Source organism: Osmerus eperlanus, chromosome 7 (genome assembly GCF_963692335.1).
Source record: "Osmerus eperlanus chromosome 7, fOsmEpe2.1, whole genome shotgun sequence".
NCBI classification, from domain to species: Eukaryota; Metazoa; Chordata; class Actinopteri; order Osmeriformes; family Osmeridae; genus Osmerus; species Osmerus eperlanus.
Window position 1 is genome coordinate 13,519,771 of NC_085024.1, and position 22,518 is coordinate 13,542,288.

General features: G+C 45.5%; 1 long non-coding RNA gene across 1 annotated transcript; it reads right to left on the bottom strand.

The window, feature by feature from the left end:
- Positions 1-6,266: 6,266 nt before the first annotated feature.
- LOC134023129 (uncharacterized) lies at positions 6,267-20,832 on the bottom strand. The gene is made up of 3 exons (XR_009930741.1): positions 20,612-20,832; positions 7,423-7,573; positions 6,267-6,488 (listed from the first exon to the last, which is right to left on the bottom strand). It is a non-coding gene; the product is annotated as an uncharacterized LOC134023129 (long non-coding RNA).
- Between the last annotated feature and the right edge of the window lie 1,686 nt (positions 20,833-22,518).

The window sequence follows — 22,518 nt, forward strand, 5'->3', positions numbered from 1 at the left end:
TGTTTGGTACATATTGGCTAGACCAGTCCACTAGGCTAACCAGAGCAACAGTGCTCATGGTAGGGCTGTTGTTACTGGGGTTAAGGATTGTTCCTGGGGTTAGGGCTAGCTTCTGGGGTTAGGGCTGTCCTGGGGATAGGGCATGTTTGTAGGGCTGTGGCTAGTTTCTGGGAAATGGGCAACGTTTGGAAGCAAATCCTCAAATGAACAGCTTTATACAGCTCCATATGTTTAGTATTATTGCTTTTGATGAAGAGACAGAGGAAGTGGCATTTTTGGTAGCATGTTCGAACATCAGAGCTGTAGATTTGTGTGTGTGTGTACATACACGTGTGGCTGTGTGAGCGCGTGCCTGCCATCCTGCCTGTCGGGTTAGCCCAGGCGCCAGCGAGATTCCCCCAGCACCCTCTTAAATCTATACCCAATAAAAATCAGCGCCGTCTCGAAAAACAAAAGCCAGGGAAAACATCTGTAAAACATTGATTTTGCAGATTGCAAACCAACCGCATAGCTAATGAGAAAATAAATCATTTTTGATTAATTAACCTAAAAAACGGGAGAATTTGTCCTGCCACCAGGGAGATGATAGGCCTAGCAGGTGAAGAGGCAGGTTACAACTGTGCTGCTGTCTGTCAGGGGTGGGATGTGGGGGGTGGGATGTGGGGGGGGCGCTTTTCTTAAGATGCAGGACAAGCCCACATAACAACACAAATTCATCCAATTTCATTCGGTCTGACGGTCAACTCGTTGATTTCTGCGACAGCGTCTGACCCTGTGTTCAGCTGCGGTCCTTCATTTCACCGCGTGCACCGACAGCTGTGGTTCCAGGACTTCTGAACGTGCGGTTGGATGTGAGCTTCTGAAAGGTGTGCTGTTGCTCCACAGAAGAGGCTGAGACCTTGCAGCTTCATGTCAGCTGGAGATCCTGTTCTGATGTCACCAAACAAAAGTAACACATTTACATGAGCCCCCCCCCCCCCCAGGGACGACTGGGATTCGAGATTATGAAGCTCAATTCGGTTACACATGCCTGTGTGGGATTTACACCCCCACACCCCCCACACCCCCCACACACACACACACACACACACACACACATTCTGCCAGATACACAGCAGAAAGAAGCAAGCAAACACTCACCAGGGATGCTGCCATGCGCTGCCTACAGTCGTAGTGGGGGAACAGCTGCTGCAAGCACCATCAGACAGACCAGAGGCTGTTTATTTGTCTATTTCTTTTTATTTACTTTTTTTATTCAAGGTTCTGAAAGATCTACTCAAACAGAATCATAGCCGGTTACGGTCTAGGAAGCGTGGGAAATTTCCAGGCACTTCAAGTTTTGTTTTTAATGTCCTCTATTATTTTTGTTTAGCATTGTTTCCGCTCTGCTGGCGTGTGCATTTTTCAAAGCTAAATTGTTTTGGAATTAATGAACAAGTGTCAATGTGATAACTGTCAGTGTGTTGTGTCTTCCTGGTTGTGCAGAGTGAGATCATGGAGGACGCTCTCTCAGCCCTGTTACCAGAGTAAAGCCCTCCCGGTCCATGATGAGGAGTACAGTAGGCTATTGTCACACTGTTCAGGAACGTCTGAAGATTTACGGCCACAACCCTATTTCCCAGAATGCAAAGTCACTCTGTCACCCCTCCCCCCCATCAATCTCCTGCCTGCTGAGAAAACGAAGAGGCCTCATGGCACAAGATATGTTTGTTTGACATTTGTTCATTCTTGTCTGCTTCCCATGTGTGAAAACGACTCCGGACGCTGAGAAAACTCGAACTTCGTTAAAAAGTTCCAAAGACAGACCAAGACAGATGACTTGTTTTCCAGCAATGCTTATTTGACGTTCTTTTCACATTGAGGCACGTTACATCATTCAGTGGAAGCTAGTGCTCTGCAGCTGAACATTTTCGTAAAAATGTGTCTGTAAAAAGAAAAAAAGGAAAGAAAAGAGAACATAAAAACGGTGATTTGTACACTGCAGATAACATTTGTCAAGACGGAAACATGTCTGCCCCTATTGCTTGAATGTATGAGTAGCAGTAAGCATGACTAAACAAGATCCTTCTGCTAGCTGTGGAGGTGTTGAGGAGTCCTGATGTACCATGCTGTTGATCCACATAAGACCAAGTCCTAAGCTGTGGTACACCATGCCTGACGCTACTAAACACTAATGCAAATGAACACAATACAACACGACACACAATCGTCACTCCTCTCTCCACAGTCGTAAGCTGTTATCTTTACGAGTCATGTCTCGCAATCGGCGAGATATCGAACGTCGTAAATTATCTTGTTGTTTTCATGTATAATTTCCAATGAATGACACGTCTGTTAGGAAATTGTGGAAAAAAGAAAAAAAAGAAACGTAAATCCTCTTGATGAATGTGGCCTTTGAAACAGAGATAGCCATGGTAACCGTGGCAGTATTCCATGCCATAGAGTCTCAGAAGGGGCTTCCAGCACACAAAATGCCAAATACACACACATACACACACCTCAGATTCTCTTCAATGTGACAACCATATGAAACCCCACATCAACTCGTCTACACCAGATGATAAAACCCTGAAACACAGTCATCAAAAAGCGCTTCCTCAACTTGAAACTTTATGAATTTTATGATGTACTCTGATTGATAAGGACATCCATGTTGAACTCATAACTGATTATTTCTTGTTGTGTGAGTCCTCATAGGCCTATGAACTCGCATTAGCACTTGACATTCCTTGTTGATGTACAAAAACACACTGAGAACCATCTCACCCTGTCCAAACCAGTTCAATTCTTTGAACTTACTAACAGATTTTTTTTGTTTTGTTGCCAGAGTTATTTAATTAGATCAAGGCATTCATTTCAACTGTCAAAATTTAAAAGGGCACTAATTAAGTTCAAGAGTGTTTCTCTTCACAGCAAATTACACACATAGCATCTGGCATTCAGTAAACATTAAACCTGTATCCTACAGCGAGTTGTTGTATTGCTTGCAAAATGACTGGTAGGACAAGACATGAAAAGGAACACACGTTTGCGATGGAAATCAATTTACATTGTAACTCTTCATTGTATACTTCCATGCCAATGGTTTTCCTGGGAGTGGATGGATTTCAGTAAACAGATAATAAAGTATGGTTTTATAGATGTGCTTAAAAGGAAATAGAGGAAATAGGAAGTGCAGTAGGAGAATACGAGAATGAGAGGTGAGGACATAAAGAACCCGAACGACAGATCCACCAAGCTGCCTTCTCTTATTTACAATGTCAATAAGATCGCCGTGGAAACTCAGCGGCGCGCAATGGATGGAGACTTCGTTCTGCTACCTCCAGTCCCATGAGATAAAAAAAAAAAAAAAAAAGATTATATAAAAAAATATGTTCGTTCAAATCCGGAAGCTGCCTGGGTACTAACGGTGTCAATATTTGTCCATGAACTGAAATTCATTAAACTCTTATTCTCTGCCATAGAAAGTGTGTAGACCTTCCTGTACCACCATCAACACAAGTTGGCTTGTCATAAAGGCATGGAGGTTCCGGCATCCCTTCTATAATATGCTAAAATATAAGCTTATTGAGTCCAGGACTCCCTGGGCCCACTACCTTAGGTTAACAAGTGGTTGCAGTATTTCAAAAAGTAATTGGGTAGTCAATGTTTCCAATTACAAAGATTCAGCATACAGCAAAAGTCAGTAGTCACCACCGAGATGAAGTGATATTTTAGCAGGTCTCATTTTCCTCTGAAAGCATGTTTTGTCCCAACTCCTGGTGGATTAGAAGTTTTTCTAATAACGTACCCTTTTTTTGTGGCGCATTCATGAACATTTTCTGTGTTGGAGGGTCGTTTGCCAACTCTCTTGCAGAGAAGGAGAACCAAATCATCCAACAAACAAATGTGACACTGCAGAGAGGAACTGAGTAGAAGAAAACGCCAGAAAAGTTGCATCAGTCTCATCAAAATGAAAACCCAGAAGAGACACGAAGGAGAGCTGGATCGATGGATTGGTCCGTGCTTTTACAGTGGAGGAGCGAGGTGACAGGTCTTCCAGACAAAAGGTCTCGACAAAAGCCACCAAAGTTCAATTAAAGAGGAGACGATTGGGAAGCATTGATTGATAAGACGGCATCTTAAACTGGGCCCCAGAGTGTCCGAGAGGGCTCTCTCACTGATGACACAAATTCTTCAGGGAAATTGATGTTAATTGGTGTCTAGACATTTACCCGAATAGCACACTAAGGCATGGCTATCTTCACCATCTTCCTCCATCTGCCCCCCCCCCCTTCTCCAAACCTTAAAACCATAAACGTTCTCAATATAGAGGACTTCATTCATTTCTCTAATAAGGTTTGCGACTTTGACAGGATTCTCACACCAGCGGTGTATTTGAGTCAACTTATTCAGCATTGGGTGCTCCTGTTTCACAGAACCAACATCCCCGTATAAAGTAATGGATACCTAAACAGGATCGGCCGTGCAGGCCCAGCCCTCCTACCATGTTGCGTTGATGACAGGTGCACAGGACGTCAAGTCTGATGCGAACCAAGTCAACCCACAGGGAATGTTTTTGCAGCGATGGAAAGTATAAAGAGCAGACACTATATCCAAAGAGACATACAGGGGGTAAACACTCATAACCACCAGATAAGCTGGAACTGGATTAGTGAGGTTTGCGTGATAAAGACGGGATCATTGTCCATCATCTGTCTGTCAAACCACCTACCTGATGCTCCCACCAGTCTGAGAGCTTGTAATAGGACATAGCTCAGCATGAGGGAATGAGGCATGGACAAAGTCAGCATATGTCACATTTTAGTGGAAAATCACAGCTCTGTGAACAAGACCCCAGCGGGACCCTCGTTGTGGAGTGGGTTTTATCTGCAAATCACAATTATTTTCCCCATGCTCTGTTTTAATGGGAATCCCCGCTACGTTGAAGAAGGCACTGTTCTATTCACAAATATAATACTGGTAGGAAATCATTAACTTATTTGATATGGTGAGACTGAGGGCGTTTTGAAACAATAACATTGTATGGGCATTTTGTTGCTGAAAAGCACATTTCTGTTTGGGAAAACTGACTCATTTGCCCTCTCTCCATCAGTCCCCTTGTGTAGTTGAGCTTAGCAGAAGCTTTCAAATGGTTAGACCCTACTGCTTTCAGAACATAAGTGTAGGGTGAATGTCTCTACAACCGGAGAGGCTTGGTTTATGACGGCAAACAAGCAGAACAAAAGGGCCAGCTGTCCAAGTGACGTTCCGGAGGTGAAACAAAAGCTCAGATCTGCATTATCGCTAAGCGGAATCGAAGTTGACGACTTGCATTCTGTTATTACGGGCGGAAAAGCGAAAGAGGGAGAGGGGAGAGTGGAGGACGATGCATTATGGCGTCGTGGAGCTTCTTCCCATGTTTACGACTTGAGATTCAGGGAGGCCTGCGAGAGGCATGGAGCCGGACGGTTTGCACAGATGGTGGCCATCCTCGGTCAACATTCAAATAAAAAGCCAACGAGTGTCTCTCCCCCCCTGTGTCCCTCCATTTCTTCCCCCTCCGTGAATGCAGACCCAGATAAAAGGTCGGGGGGGTGTAAAAGTGTTTAAGTAGGCAGAAGTTGTAAAGGGAAAAAGCAGAATCGCTATTCACTGCTTGTGCAATCCTTTCTGCCTTGTTGAACTTTATTAAATTCGGTCGTTCTTTCCTTCCCGTCTGGCCTCCTTTGTCAGCTCCTACTCATGCGTAACTCAAGATTTTTTTTTTTTTGCGGGGAGGGTTGTGTGTGTGTGTGTGTCGGGGAGAGGGAGGTGGAGGAAGACCTGTTACAGTGGACAGAAAAACAAGGCCCTCTCCGTCCTCTCTCTCTCTCTCATCCGCTCTTTCGCTCTCTTGCTCTCTCTCTCTCTCTCTCTCTCTCTCTCTCTCTCTCTCTCTCTCTCTCTCTCTCTCTCCCTCTCTTTTTATTTCTAAGTTAAGGCTAAGGATGGACAAAGCAGAGCCACTTGCGTTTAACACTTCCTCCACCTCACAGATTTGACCTGTTGAGGGTTGACGAACATGCACGTAACAAACACACACAGTGCTGTTCACTGTGTTGATTGAAATCAAACTCACGACAGAAAACAAATATGTTGTTCACACATTCAAACTCGACTTCCTAAGATACTTTACTGTGCTTTTTTAAATGGTTCCTTCAACAACAAAAATTGCCAGGTCTGAAAATGCATCAATAGGTCAGACATTCGTTAGAACTGCTATGAAAGTTGGACTGACCGTGGTGGTGGTGGTGGTGGTCACAGCACTGTTCTCTTCTGCTCCGTGACTAAGTCAGTTGTCCCAGGCCCTCCAGAGGCCTCCCAGCTTGCTGCTCCAGCTTTCAGCACACTTGCTTTGGTCTCTCATTTCATTGCTGATGTCACCATTGCCAGCAACCACATTAGATTAGTCTGTGGCCCAAACCGTCAGACTCAGACTGCCTTTTCATAGAAGAGCAGCATCAAAGCTGCGAGAGAGAGAGAGAGAGAGAGAGAGAGAGAGAGAGAGGGAGAGAGAGAGAGAGAGAGAGAGAGAGAGAGAGAGAGAGAGAGAGAGAGAGAGAGAGAGAGAGATAGAGAAGTTCAGGTCTTCTTAATCTATCGATCACCTTCTGAGAAAGAGTGAGAGATGGGGAAGACAAGGGTAAGAAAACGTTTGTTTCCTTGAACAAACAGCTCCTCTGGAGTGACATTCAGGGGGGAAGAGGCAGGCTCTCTCCTGGTGTCAAACAAACAAACAAACGGAGACCTGCTTGGAGGGGAGAGGCGCTAAGGCTGACCTTTGATCAAAGAGGCGATCTAATCTGTTTCCACTTTACGTAATTAGAAAAGCAGAGAGATTTTTAATGTGCACAGCGTTAATGAGAAACAGCTCACAGGTGCTAATTAAAATGGAGGGGGAAAAAAATTGTGTTAGGCAACTGTCTATTTGTCTATATATTCATCTGTCAAGCACTTTGATGACTTATCCCTTTGCTAAGATTTCTTTAATATATCAACTGTCAGATAAATGGACCATGCACTTACCTGATGACAGGAAGTTAACCAACCTGAGTTTGTATGTCGGCGCTAACAGTCAATATGGCAGACATAAACAAAATTGCAATCAGTCTCTTGAACTTTTTTTTCTCCTCAGTCCAAACACACATCCTCTGTCAGTTTCAGTTCTGAGTTTTCACCGAGACAAACACACTCACTAGCTGTTCATTTAATGATCTCTAAACCATGCCGACACCAAACTATTGTAATGCACGGCGAATTACAGGGTCTGGACTTTGTCAAACCTGAGAAGTTAGCAATTAAAATGTTTCCCTATGCGTCTCATGCTTTTTTCCCACTCTAGGCTACAGCGGCGTATACACATAGTGATTATCCACTGGTTTATGGAGTGGGTTGAGGTACCATGTGTGGAGCCTGCCTGGGCAGACTTCCTCTGGTCCTCCATGGTGTGCAAACCAGCAGTGGGTTTCTGTGCCAGCCGGAACATCAGCGAATGGCATCTGAGCTGGGAGACTGTCGAACGACACACAGCAAAGCAAGCCTGTGTAAAGTACTGAGAAAAGAAAAAGAAGAAGAAGAAAAAAGAAAAGAATTGAAGGAAGCTCTCTACCTTTCTCTCTCTCTTTCTCTCCTCTTCCTCCCGCCCCTCTCTCTCTCTCTCTTTCTCTCCTCTTCCTCCCCGCCCCTCTCTCTCTCTTTCTCTCCTCTTCCTCCCCACCCCCCCCCTCTCTCTCTCTCTCTCTCTCTCTCTATCTCTCTCTCTCTCTCTCTCTCTCTCTCTCTCTCTCTCTCTCTCTCTCTCTCTCTCTCTCTCTCCTCTTCCTCCCCGCCCCTCTCTCTCTCTTTCTCTCCTCTTCCTCCACGCCCCTCTCTCTCTCTCTCTTTCTCTCCTCTTCCTCCCCGCCCCTCTCTCTCTCTCTTTCTCTCCTCTTCCTCCCCGCCCCTCTCTCTCTCTCTTTCTCTCCTCTTCCCCCCCACCCCCCCCCCCCCCTCTCTCTCTCTCTCTCTCTCTCTCTCTCTCTCTCTCTCTCTCTCTCTCTCTCTCTTTCTCTCCTCTTCCTCCCGCCCCTCTCTCTCTCTCTTTCTCTCCTCTTCCTCCCCGCCCCTCTCTCTCTCTTTCTCTCCTCTTCCTCCCCGCCCCTCTCTCTCTCTTTCTCTCCTGTTCCTCCCCGCCCCTCACTCGCCCTCTGTAAATATAAATCCGTACAGTGTAATGCAATAAGCGCGGGCCTTGTTTTTCCCACTGTTCCACTAGACAGTAGCCGGTGACGTCAGGCCCATGGCCCGGCCTCTCCACCACATTAAAGAGCCACTTGTTCAGCCAGTGTGTGGTCTGGCCCTAAGGAATGATAGAGGGATAGGGAGGTGTGTGTGTGGGGGCTGGGGGAGGAGGAGGGGGGGAACAAATTAGCTTTCTTGACCTTGGCCCAAGTTTTCCTTCCTCCATCCCCCCCCCCCCCCCCCCCCCCCCCCCCCGCCCCCCTCCTCTGCCCGTCCTTCATCTGTGCACTTCAAAGGTCAGCTGGCTGACAGGACGCCCTCTGTTCCCTCTCACCGGCAGACGCGGTCGGAGGAGCGGCTCGCAGCGGTCCCGCGGCTCGCGTCAACGAGCGGACGCGGTGTCGGAGACCGCGGAGAACACTAGCGTGGACTGTCACGGATCTTTTGCAAAAGGGTGCGTGGCCTGGTGGGCCTCGTCGCGGCTCTTGTGTTCAACCAGACGTTCAGGAAGTCCCTGTCGTTAAGACGTGAACACGTTGTCCCCAAAGGGCCCTGACCGCAAGACCCGCCCCTCGGCCTTTCTACCCACTGCCCAGGTCACCACTGCGGCCACAGACCAAAGTTAATTTTGCGAGTTGTTAATTGGTTTAAAACAAGAGAAATTTGATTTTCACTGTCACTGGGGCACCTCTGAAAAAGCTAAAATGGGAGACCTTTGGCCAGTGCATGAAAGAGCCCATTCAATGATAAATATTGGATTGTAACACCAACAGACAAATCTAATTCTCCCAGTGCGTACACAGGCACGTCCTCATGCGCACACCTTCTGCCCTGAAGCACGGGTAATATGAAGTATCCAGGGGACAAGACGCTGCACTATATTAATGCTCATAGTCCTCATTGATCCATGAGGACTCTTTAATCTTCCGGGCGACTCTCTCGTGCCGCACGCGTGGTAATGGGAGATACAGTACATCAATATCGCGGCTAAGTACTTATATTTTCTTTGCGGTGAGTTGCGGGGGCGGGTACTTCATCTGTTTCTGCATCGATTCCAAAGAGCGGTTCAGTGTTCTGCGCGACACGGTGAGGCCGCATCTCACACGCGGGCATCCTAGTCACACGCATTCACGATAACCATAATCGATGGGGGAGGGGGGTTGTATCTCCACACACACACACACACACACACGCAAGGGGAGGAGGGCTGTCATAGTTAACGTTGTAATTGCTCGCAGAAAACCTGCATAGCTTGGCCTGCGACCGACTGGGAAAAGACTAGGGTCCTGTGACAGTAAGCATGGTACCCTGCCATTCTAGAATATCCATCATTTTAAAAGAATGCATCAATCTTTTGGATAAGTGCCTTATTGTGTCATCCTTTCCCCCCCCCCCCCCCCCCCCGTTTTTAAGCATGCATAGTAAATGCCTGTGCGATGTACTGAAACATGACCTAAACTCGAGGCATTACCTAAAATAAACTTAAATCTAGTTAGATGCAATGTTCAATTAAATAAGAAAGGCAAGGAAATAGTCTGTGAATAGTCCGGTCCCAGCCAAGGACAATGCTTTTGTTTTAGCGCTTCTGCTTATTCAACCCCAACCACGGAAGTGAAACAAACACACGACCACCACGCTAACCAGAAGAGTGACTTGCCAAAGTTGAAAGTTTTCCGAGCACTCCTTACTGAAATGTTTACAAAACAAGATGCAAAGCTTGCGGTCCTAATGCTCTCGAATGATCCTATGTTGATTTGAATGCCCTTAGTTGTGTTTGTGTGAGTTGAGGGAAGAGTTGCTCGGAACAATCACACGGGTCAGTGGCATGGCTGTTCCCACGCACAAACTTACAACACCAGAAACTCTGGCGTTCTGACCGACCAGCAGCTGCAAACCCTGTACGAAGTATACACGTCATGAATCGTACGCTTCTCAAACAAACCGATAGCCACTGCGCTGAAAGACACAAACTGATACAGAAATAGCAAATGCTAGTGAGTCATAGGAAGTTACAGGAACCCAGCGGCGGGTATTCTGAACCTATTCCTAGACTGTCTGCGTAGAACCCTCCTCTCTCTCTCTGAAGATCACAAGGCCACAGAGCCAGCTCAGCTGCCCCCACAACAGGAAGAGAAAGTGCTAGCAGACAGTGTTGCACCCCCCTTCCCGCCTGCCCTAAGCACCACCCCTCACCCCCTGCTAGCACTGCCATTGCAGGGTTCTTCAGATCCTCCTGATGGGGAGGTGTAGGGGCATGACCCTGGCACAGAGCCGCAGACCAACATTCGTACTATTTGAAACAGGAGATTCCTGTAAACATGAGCGTCCCGTCATGAACTCCTGATGAGGTGCACTGCGTCGGAGCTGCGTGCGACCAAAAGTCAGGAGTTATCTGTCTCCAGCGTTCTTATTTTGGGAAGCACTTTGGAGCGACACTGAGATAAAGGGTGGTGAAGTCTTGCAGCGACTGCATTCACGTGCGGTTCGGTCAAAGCTCCCCTCCCCTGACCCCGCCCATGGGGGAGGATGCGTGTGAGTAAATAAATCAACCGCCATGTTCTCCTCGGGTTACAAAGAGGAAAGTGTACAGTTGCACAACCTGATGAGTAACATCTCCCCCCCCCCCCCAATACTCCCTCCCTTCCCTCCCCCACCCCCCCCCCACAATACGGATCCTCTGTGTGAGCCGTCCACAGTCCTACAAACTTCTAAGACGAGTTGAAAAACAAAACTACGAAGACAGATGAAGACCGAGTACATGAATCGAGGGGTACAGTCGTGGAAGATTTGGGCTTGTACGCCAAAATATCTCTTTATTATACTCGGTACATGGCTACATTTGGAGAGATGAACCCTTCTGACCCTGAAACGCCACAAAGACGAACACCGCTTTCCGAATATGGTCCTATTACACTTCTAACCCTCCGTTTAAACTTGGCAACATAAACATTAGTTTAATAATAAAGTTAGTTTATATCCTTTTGTCGATCCAAGCTGAGACCGGCCGTAAAAGCGTAAAATCCTGATTGTGAACTCAGTGTTGCTTTTGGGAGCCTTCTTTCTTTAAAAACTTAATGAGCTGAGCCTGGAAACGTCTTGGTTTAAGGAGACACTATGGGTTATTTAGTTTGATGTTATGTTCCCTTTGTGGTGGACATCGAGGGAAGCGGAGAAGCGAAGGCTCCCGTGAGGTTTGGGGACAACTGAAACAGATGCTAAAGTGGGAAAAAATGAAATAAAAGGAGCAGGCATTTTTTGGGGGAGCGCTAAAGAAACCGCAATAAAAATACAGAGATAGCAGCTCTAAACGAATCACCTTGAGATTGCATTGTGCATTGCGATTTCAGGGGTGCTGAGTTACAGTTACTGAGATATCTTTCATCAGACTGTCACTGAGTTCCTCTCGTACAATGGAGATATACTGAGATCTCTCATTTGATTTCTGCCTTTCTCCTCTGTTTCACGCTCACGCTATCGGCCTGTCTGTCTGTCTGCCTGTCTCCCTCTCTCTCTCTCTCTCTCTCTCTCTCTCTCTCTCTCTCTCTCTCTCTCTCTCTCTCTCTCTCTCACACACACACACACCATACAAGCTCACCCTGTCACACACTCCTTTACACACTTCAACAACAAAAAATGTTAACATACAATTGTGGAACAATTTATTTAATATCTTGATTGTCCAAAAGCAATAAATGTAAAAAACAAAAAACAAAGTCTATTTCAGACAGAAGAAAACCATTACTTGTTCTATTAATTGCATTTTCTGTGGGGCAAAGGTGATAATTAATTTAGCTGAGGGATACACAGATAAACACTTACAAGCATACATATTCATACAAGTTCAATAGTCTCTTATTGCCTTCAGTCCTAAAATAATTTGTTTTGAACATGGGGACTATTACGGTACCGTCCACAACTTTTCCATGAAATATAATTTCCTCCCTCACCCCCCCCACCCTCCTCTCTCATTTTCATTGAAGGTTGAAATAAATGGTCACATCCATCAAAAAACGACGCCTTCAACGCTATTTCAAATTGAAAGAGGTATTCCAGTGAGGATGAAGTCACAAAAATTAATTTAGCACATCTCATTTTAATGCGTTTCATTTCAATTAATACACAAGATACCACACAGCGTCATTTCAAAAGTGTCTCTTTAGATATAAAAGCCATGGGCAGCAGAAAACCAATGACGATTTGATCCAGTGACCCCCGCCCCCCCCCCCCCCCCCGCACCCCCACCCCCTAAAGTGCTGCGGCAGTGTGCCTCCTTCCATTCTCCCACCCCCCCTGGCTCCTCCATTGTTAGGCGGGCGCGTGATTGGCTGGAGCAGCCAGGGCCGGGGCAGGCATCATCGGGAACCACGGACGACAGGAAGCAATAAGCTGGAGAATAGCAGCAATCTGAGGGAAAGTTCTCCACTCGCCAGCGCTCCCTAACTCTCTGTCTTCTTATCCTGAGCAGAAAATACAAAAATCAATACCGGCTCAAAGGGCTTGATAAAAGCTGGACAGGGAGAAGGCCTTGCTGGATATAGTAAATTAAAGTGATCAAAATTTTCCAGTCGACTCAGCCCAGGGCCTACATAAACTAACAACCCTGTCTCCCCAACTGTCCGTCATCCCCTTCCACCCGTTATCTCCCCTCTCTCCCACTCCTTTATTTCAATCTTTTCTCACTCTTTCGCCATCTTTTTGGATTTTCTTTCCTTTCTCTCGCGCTGCGTTTCAATTGTATTGTGTCTTCCCCATTTTGACTGTCTGACAATTCACATCGACAGGGACTGTTAATGAATTGAGGCGAGGCACGGACACGGACACACACACGCACGCACACATGCGCACACACACACACCTCAGTATCGGTTTCGGTCAAGTGTTTGTGTGTGAGGAGCTGTGGGATTAAAACCAAACCATTACCTGCCCTCTTCCTATGAATATGTTTGACTCCTCTGACCTTGCCCCACACGGACAGTCTCCCAAACCCGCCTGGCTCTCAGGGTTATAGATCGTATGGCATTCAACCTTTCCAGAGGCACAGGCATCCCCATCTCTTCTGATGGAATAGACGCGGTCCACTTAGGTCCGAAAACCACACTGGTGACTCACAGGGACCCAGGATCTGTTTACTGAGGACTGCCGAGGAAGGAGCCTCGGCCACAGACAGTCTAGAAGACCTGCATACCAGTACTCTGTCTACATCCCTCCATGCCCCTTTCACATTCCTACCAGTTACATTACTACAGTGATATCATGACTTACTATTGCCTTGTGGGTGACAGAGGTGCCATGACCCGCAGGGTTGTGGGTGAGCGCGTAAAAGCAAGTATCATAACATGAAGGGTGCTCTTCCCCCGGTAAACACGGTAATATACTTACGGGCCATCCTGACCTGGCATTAGGTGTCTGACGATATGAGATTACTCAATTACAGTTAAGCCGAGTTCAGCTGCCTCTTGGAGCTCAGACGTTGGTAGCGGGCCCACAGTATGGCCCAGTAGGACAGACCTCACAGTAAGAAGCTGGATTAATCAGGATCGGCCCTGTCGGCCATCGACTCTGTATCAGAAAGTTTATGAGAAGGCACATGCCTCTCTCTCGATCTCTCTCTCAGTGTGGCTTTAATCATTAATCCCCCCCAAAAATTGGGTTATCAAATTAAATAAATACAATGTTGATGTTCACATTACATGTGGCTTTAATGTATTATGTAAATGAAAAAAACAGCAATGAACTTTTTTACATTTGGGATACTTATCAAAGTTTGGGCTCAACAATGACAAGCTAAAATATATTCTACGAGTCTGACTGCCTCCCCACCAATGCTTTTTCTTCTTTCTTTCTTTCTCTCTCATTCTCTCTTTCATTCTATCTTTATACATTTCCACATGCTAAAATTCCTAAGCTGTCCTCAGGGCTAATATGATAAACAAGTTTATCAACTCTGATGCAGTCATCATGCATTTATGGTCAGCCATTTCTCTGTTTCTTCTTGTAATCTATTTAAACATTCTTAGTCCTTTAGAATGATTTCCTCTACAGAATTTGTGGCCAGAGACCACTTCCTCTAATTCTCCATTGTTGGTGCAATGACCATAGTGTGTGTGTGTGTGTGTTTCTGTGCAGCGTGTCTGTGTGGCGATGTAAGTTCAACATGCATGTGTTCAGTATGTGTGTGTTTACAGTATATGTGTGTCTGTGTGTTCAGAGAGTGCATGTGTGCTTGTGATATGGTTGCAGTCACAAGCCACTGCCTGGTCATCTGAAATCCATCAGGAGACAACAGACGGCCCTGAGAGGCTTGATAATGATCAGTTTCCCAGAGATTCTGGCTTTGTCTACCCAGAGAGAAGGTCCTCTTCTGGGCCTGTCTGCCCAGAGAGAAGGAGCCTCCCTGGGCCTGTCTGCCCAGACAGAAGGTGCCTCCATGGGCCTGTGGACTCAGAATGAAGGTCCTGATATAATTGATTTGCTCACATTACCAATGTATTTATTTCAAATCAAAACTACCTGTCATGGTACTAAATTGTAGGATGCCACAACATACCTCATTCTATATTTATCTGTTCTAATCTCTTTAGAAAGCACAAGGGTTCTAATTACAAATTCCACTCTTGGAAATCCAATTGAAAAACAGTTGGCAGACCAATGTTTAAGTAGCGATTTAAACGTTAAAACCTTTACTAAAGATTACAGAGAAGCCTGTGCAGAGTTCTCTCATTGCAATGACTAAGTGTAAGGCTCTGAAACTATTAATTTAAGTGTTCCTGTCGTGTAACAGTAAATTAATAGCTTGACTGTATGCGGTAAGTAGTTGGAGAAATAAACTGCAATTAATTCAGATCCGTCTCCTGCAGTAAACCTGTATGCACCAAGCATGATGCACACACAGACCAAATATATTCAAGGTTGTTTTGTGCAGTTGATCATTAACTGGTTTCAGTTTTAGCTGTGATTAAGGTTCTGGGAAACGGGTGTGTGTGCGTGTGTTTGTGTTCGTTTTTTTTCTCGCCCTTACCCAGCATGCTCAGCGGACATGGACGTCCACGTAGCACCCGCTGACATTGCCTGTCCCTATACACCCACACGCAGACACACACACATACACTTTGTTTCTCAGGACCTTAATCACAGCTAACCAACTAACTGATCAATGACAGATATGAGCAACAACCGGAGAATGCTAACATGGCCCAGTTGCTTTTTATCTATGGTTTTATGTTCTCCGTCTATTTTTATCAGCGCTAATATTTCTCTCTCGTCCTACAGGCACCGAGCCCTGTCCGAGTATTCATTAAAATCTAAATACTAAATATTGATTGATACGTTATCAGTGCATAGCAGTTGGTCTGTGGGCTATTGATCCAGCCTGTGATTTATTATCATATTTAAGAAAAATCATTTTGTGTGATTATCTGAGTTAATGGCTTTTTAGTGAGGGTTGTTATTCTTTTTGGGTATTGTGTTTGTTATGGGGAAGGTGGACCAGATTTCTCAATCGTAGTTCGAGATCACTGATATCCTTTGGTGGCTATCTCCCTCCCTCTCTCCCCTCCCCTCCCTCCTGCCCTTCTTCCTCCTCTCCTCTCTTCTCCTCACGAGTCTCACTGTGGGAGGAATCCAGCCTGTGTCGTTAGGAATAATGGCTGCTTGGCTCACCTCTTTAATCACTACAAAGATTAGCAGATGGTATGAGAGCAGTTATTAGCAAAACATCTTGCGCTCATCAAATCAATAAGTTGATTTGTAATCAGGACCGTCGTTGCCGGGTCCCTTTTCTGGGATGGATCCTGGCAATCAGAGTCTACGGTGGAATAATCACCCACTCAACAGAAGAGGTGTTCTTTTGTCTGGCAGGCCTCCAGCCCATCACAACATGGAGAAACACACTACCTTGCACAGAGACACTCAAACAGTGTTTAGTGTATTTAATTTGATGTATTTGCTACCAGTATCGGTATAATGTCTCACATAACTACTGTCACTTTGTGAATATTTGTTATTTGGAGAGTGAGAATGTTTTTAGGGCATGTTGGACCTTTTTAAAAGGTCAGACTGGGGAATGGATGTGTATCGAAGAGTTTGAGTAAGAAAGATAGCGAGAGAGTGAAGGAGATGAGGACAGGAAAGAAGAGAGAATTAGATAGTGAGTGAGAAATCGAGCGTTAAAGGGAGCGAGAGAGAGAGAGAGAGAGAGAGAGAGAGAGAGAGAGAGAGAGAGAGAGAGAGAGAGAGAGAGAGAGAGAAAGTGACAGAGAGAAAGATAGAGAAACACTGCAGACTTGCAGAAGCAGACAAGAAGTGTTTCATTGAAAGTCTCCTGACACAGAGCTGCTATGTCTAACCCCAGCCACCTCACGTCAGTCTCGTCATTTTAATAAGCTCCGTGATTCATATCCACCACATTGTTCTACTGAGCCCATCTCTTTATCATGGTAATGTCTCCTTCTGGTTTTCACACACAGTCTGATCCTGCCCAGCCTGTTACAGATCCTGTTTGTTAGATCGTTTTTTTTGTTTTTTGTTATTGTTGCTTGGTGCAGACGTGAATTCAGACTCATAAAAAAAAGAAGAAAAAAAAGAAAAAGATATTTGCAGTCATTTCCATACAAGAACAAAAAAATCTTTGTGAAAAGACGTGGTTTTGTTCTCACTGTTGAAATTCTGAATACTGCAGCATTTTGCTTTTGTACCGTATTATTATTCCCAATAATTATATTTTGTCTTGTGTCTCCAGCTTGAATGGAGTACAACTACTTTATTTGGTGCAGGGTTTTTTTCGCTCTCTTTTCATAGGAGAGGTGTATGCAAATCATAAATGGCTCCACTTACAAACCACTTCTGTCAATTCTCAATTTTATAAATCACCTCATGTACAAGGATTAGCAGTTAAGAATACTCCATACACTTCTTCCGTGAATTGCGTTTCCTTTGCCCGAACAACAGTATTTTTACTGGCAGCTGCTTTTCAGACTTTATCATTCGTTCACATTGAGGGGGTATCGGCTTCTGGTACTTTCTAGTGCCCGCCTCAGAGAGAGCTCAGGCCCGCTGGGCCCCCGAAGCCCCTCCAACAGGCCTCTGTTGTGATGCTGTAACTCAGCCCCGTGGAACAGAGCGCCGGGGTCAGATTGAGTATGGCAGATAAGGTCATGTGGACTCAAAGGAAACGGTCATTGGAGGAGAGATTGCGGGAACACACATTTTCCACCTTAACAGATTAGTGTATTCATTAAAGGACATGAACGGACGACTCATGTTTAAGGAATCCATGAGAACAATCTCCTTTTTTTTCTTTCTCGTCAGCCTTCCCTCCCCCTTTTTACTCTCACAAACACACACACACATGTGAAAGCGATGACAGTTGAGTTTCACCTCTTCTAAACCATAACATTTCATATTTTGGGGTGTGATATTCACGTTCATACAGTTGGGCTTGACCGATCTCCCCCCCCCCCCACCCCCCTCCGCCCCCCCAGCTCCTTTAGACCTCCCTCAGATATGCACTCAGCAGGATTAAGCAGGCCGAACGCTGCCAGAACAATGACAGTTTGAGGTAACTGATGCTGTTTAAAAATTCAGAGGCCTCTATTGAATTGGCAACATAGCCCACATACCACTGTTCTAGAGAGCATCGTCCCCCCACCCCCCTCCCAGAAAGACACTGCTGTGTCCGAGAGACACAGACAGACAGACAGACAGACAGACAGACAGACAGACAGAGAGACAGACAGGTAGGTAGGTAGGTAGGTAGGTAGGTAGGTAGGTAGGTAGGTAGGTAGGTAGGTAGGTATGTATGTAGGTAGGTAGGTAGGAAGATAGGTAGATAGATAGATAGATAGATAGATAGATAGATAGATAGATAGGTAGGCAAGCAGACAGGCAGACAGGCAGACTCTCCAGAATGAAGAAATTACAAATAAATACATGAAATGCATGCTAATGACATACCAAATATATATGTTTGTAAATCCCCCCAGAACTTTCTGTATATAAACACTTCATCTTCATTGCACATACCTTAAATATGTACACACACAGAAACTCTCTCTTTCTCACTCAGCACACACACACACACACGCAGCATCACTTGAGTGGTTAACATCTTTTCAAGGTCAGGCATGACAAGGAATGCCAATGAGATTAAGTGTCATCAGTACAGCTTTAGCCCTGCTCTGCCCATTGTTCTTGTAAATGGCATTAGAGGCACAGCTGACCATGAACTTGTGTCTGCACGAACACCTCATTGGCCTCTCTCTCACTTTCCCTCTCTCTTCACTCCCCCTCTCTCTCCTCTCCTTCTGTCTCTCTCTCTTTCTCTTCTCTTGGCCTCTTTAGTGGCGCTGTCTCTACATCTCCTTGGTTCAGATCCCCTTACACACACACACACACACACACATCGTATGCAGTAACAGACACCTACAATCCCCCACCCCCCTCTAGTGTAGAGGGATGTCCCATCTATGGAGTCTGTGATGGGCCCACCACTCAAACCAGAACTGCCTTCTCTCACTCCACAAACCTGGCTCCCGGCAAATACATTATTCTGGCACTCCTAAGTTGAACACTGTGCGTCTGTGCGTGTGTGTGGTGTGTGCGTGCGTGTGTGTGTGTGTAGAGGGCGGGTGTATTTGAGAAGAGCCATATGGCATGGCTATCTTTCGAAATCACAAGCATAGATCATGGCTCCCCACACACACACTCTCTCGCGCTTTCCCTTGCACACACACTTTTACCCACACTTCTTTATACTCGAAGGAGACGCTCCTGATTTGCTGCCAGGGAAACTCGCTGCCTTATACCAGGCTGAGGCTACATGTAACAGGGGAGTGACAGAGATGCGCAGGTCCTGTAGATGGAGCGAAAGAGTCTCATAAAGAGTTCACTCCAGCCCCAACACTCCACAATACACACTCTGGTCAAACCACCACCCACAGCCATATCCTATGACGAGGCCCAGCAGGTAACATGTGGACCTACAGCACGGAACACAGACCAGTATTGCGTGTTGTCACACACCAACGTGGACAATCCCATTCGACAAAATTATGAAAGTACACAGAGGTTGGTCTCATATCCCTCTCACGGCTCCTCTGACCCCCTCACGTTTGCATCTTAGCCACACACACACAAACACACACACAGTGTTGTCGGAGGTGGATTGATCTACTGAGCATGTTGTGTTGCAGCCGGGGCTGCCAGCAGAGACACTCTGCCAGGCTGTCAGCTTGTGTTTGGGCCCTGCCCCTCACAATGAATCCGACACAACGTTCTATACGCAGAGCCATGAACATTCGGAGGTCGCTCCACATGCCAGCTCAAAGTCCAATTACACCCGACCTACTAATTTAATTACAGTAACAGATTAAATTGTTCGATTCAATTCATTTCAATTAGGTTTGATTGGCCGAGTCAGAATAGATTTGATTTATCTCTTGTGAAAGCCACCTATTCCATTCTGAGTTCATTTGGCCTCAGTTGAAACCGCCTGTCATAAAATTCAATAAACATATCTGGTTCATGCACTTATGTCTGATAATGGGATAACAGCTGATAAATGTTGGAATTATAGGGACATGGACTGTCTCATTGAGTCCTGAAGGACCTCCCACTTTTCTTGCAGCATGGTCACTGTTAGATGCTACTTGGCTGAGCCCTGGATACAAGCTTCATTACTTATGCACAGGGTGACATTTATGGGTCTGGCAACAGGTGTGTGTGTGTGTGTTTGTGTATGCGGGTGAGAGAGAGAGAGAGAGAGAGAGAGAGAGAGAGAGAGAGAGAGAGAGAGAGAGAGAGAGAGAGAGAGAGAGAGAGAGAGAGAGAGAGAGAGAGAGAGAGAGAGAGAGAGAGAGAGAGAGAGAGAGAGAGAGAGAGAGAGAGAGGAGTGTAAGGGATTTTAATGTTCTAAGTCTGCTTTTAGTCTGGGTATAACAAGCTTAACAGATTTGATGTTCCATGACACAGCCTACATTGACTGGCAGCATACACCACAAAATGAGTCTACCACCTCTGCATTATTTACGCGCAACTATATCCAAGGTTATAGATCATTTCAAGCAGAAAATCCATGCGCAAAGTGTCATAGGTGCGAATAAACGTCTTCACTATCCTGTGCGCTGCTGCTGTCTGGCATTGAATGCAACCGTGACACTGCTAAACTTTCCAGTCCAAATCTAATAAACTTAGTGGTCTGAGAAAACTATTGTGTTATAGCCTACACTAAAATAAATTGTTATCCAAATAACATCACGTTTCCCAAACAAACATTCGCGCGATGACGCATCTCTGTCTCATCAACTACGGCAATTTGATTTCGTCCCTAATCCCTCCCCGCCCCCTCGGCGGTACAATAACAGCGCATCTTTACCTTTAATATCCCATTGTCAGTTTACCGTTGGCCTCCCGTGTATTCTCCCAAGTGGACTTCATGTAGCTCAGGCTACACAGGGCAGAGGGGATCGCTCGAAACAACGCTGGTGGTTACCAGATACAGCCGCCGCATTTTACGGTTAAGGCACTTTAGAATGTGTCTTTTCTTACCTTACGACACAAATCCGGATGGTAAAATAGCGAAACTGTTTTTTTTGGGGTGTTAGTCATTTCCTCCACCCCACCCCCCCACCCCCCCCACCCCCCACCCCCATAACACACTAGAGCACTCGCCCTCCAGGAATGAACAGTGTGTCCGGTTAATGTGTTTTCTAACAGCACGCCTATTTGGTTTACATTCTCCGTGACTTTCGCACTGCACACTTGTAGTAGATTAATTAAATGGCCATTCACATTTACATTAAATGCTTAGACTAATTATTTTTCTCCGATTTATTATTTGTGTTTTTTATTAAATAATTTATTTAGATTATTTTGTTTTATTTCCAGGACTTAAGGATAATATTTGAGCCCGTTAATTAGAGCCAGATGACGGTGATGATGTGTAGAGAAAAGGTGAGGAGGAGAGAGAGGACAATACACAGGGCTATCCGACTGCTGCAGCTCCCAGGTGGGGAAAACAAGAGTTCGCCAGCCTAATACAGATACAGAGCAGTAGCCTACTGCTCTGTTCCCCTGGGTGTGGGTAGAGGAGGGGGGATTGATAAGACGGGGGAGGGGTGACAGGACAGGAAGGGTGCACGCCCCGCGTGCACGCGGCATCAATCAACTCATCACCCGAAATTAATTATTTGCCCATATAAGCCCTCCTCGACAATACTGATCGAATTGTGTCTTCTTTTGTTGCGAGATGTGTGTACAGGATTAAATGGCATTTTGTCTCCTTCCCTCTCCTTTCATCATCAGCGAAATAAAGATTGGAGGTCAGATTGTAAAAGCCCTCTTCTAAAGGCGCGGGGGATCTTCCTTCCACCGGCTTTGTGATGATATTGATGATGATGATGGCCAAGTGGACAGTTTGATTTTTGTGTGGCGAGGTAGTTATAAAGAATCAATATTATATCAAGGGGTAACTTTGGTGATAAAGGACTTTAGCCAGTCTGGCTATTCATCATAAGTCTGTAGCAAGTAGATAGGTCAAAAGAAATTATATTGCTCTAAAGAGTCTGCCTCCTTATCTCTTCGCGCCAGGAGAGAGGAGGACAAGCCGATCGATACAGTAGCCGCGTGTACTCCTTGCAATTATCAATAGCTGATTTTGTCTTCCCGGGGCTGCATCTATTAATACTAGATAATAACTGGCTTCTGGACATAACTTCTAAAGCGGGTGATGGAATAAGAAGAAAAGTTTGCTTTCAGGACGACCTTGCTGTCCAGGAAAACGTCTCTGGCCATCACACTTTGTGGACTCGTGAGAAAAGGCCCAACCCCGAGCGCGTGCAAGGAAAATCACATGCTTTCACTACGGAGAATCACAGTTAGAAATGGAACAGCACGCATTTAAATTTGATGAAGATAAAACACGCATAATGAAATGTTTAAAACAATTCGTTTTTATAAAACAATAAGAGAGACATTAGCTATTTTGAATAGGCCTATTAAAGCCAAATAGTCTGCGCAAAGCTCATCCCAGCTTTATTCTATAATCCCCCTGCAGTGGATCCCTGTAACTGATAAATTATGCCTGGAATGAAAATATAACAAATGTATCAAATGAAACACATGGTCTTATGTTAGTAACTGTGCTATTGTAAAGATTAGATGCTTTTTATTTTAACAACGTGAAATTACTAACCGAATTGTGCTGGTATAGGACACAGTTTTTATCTACAAAAATATTGAGATGTATAATTATGTCAAACTTGTAAATACTCCTGCTATACC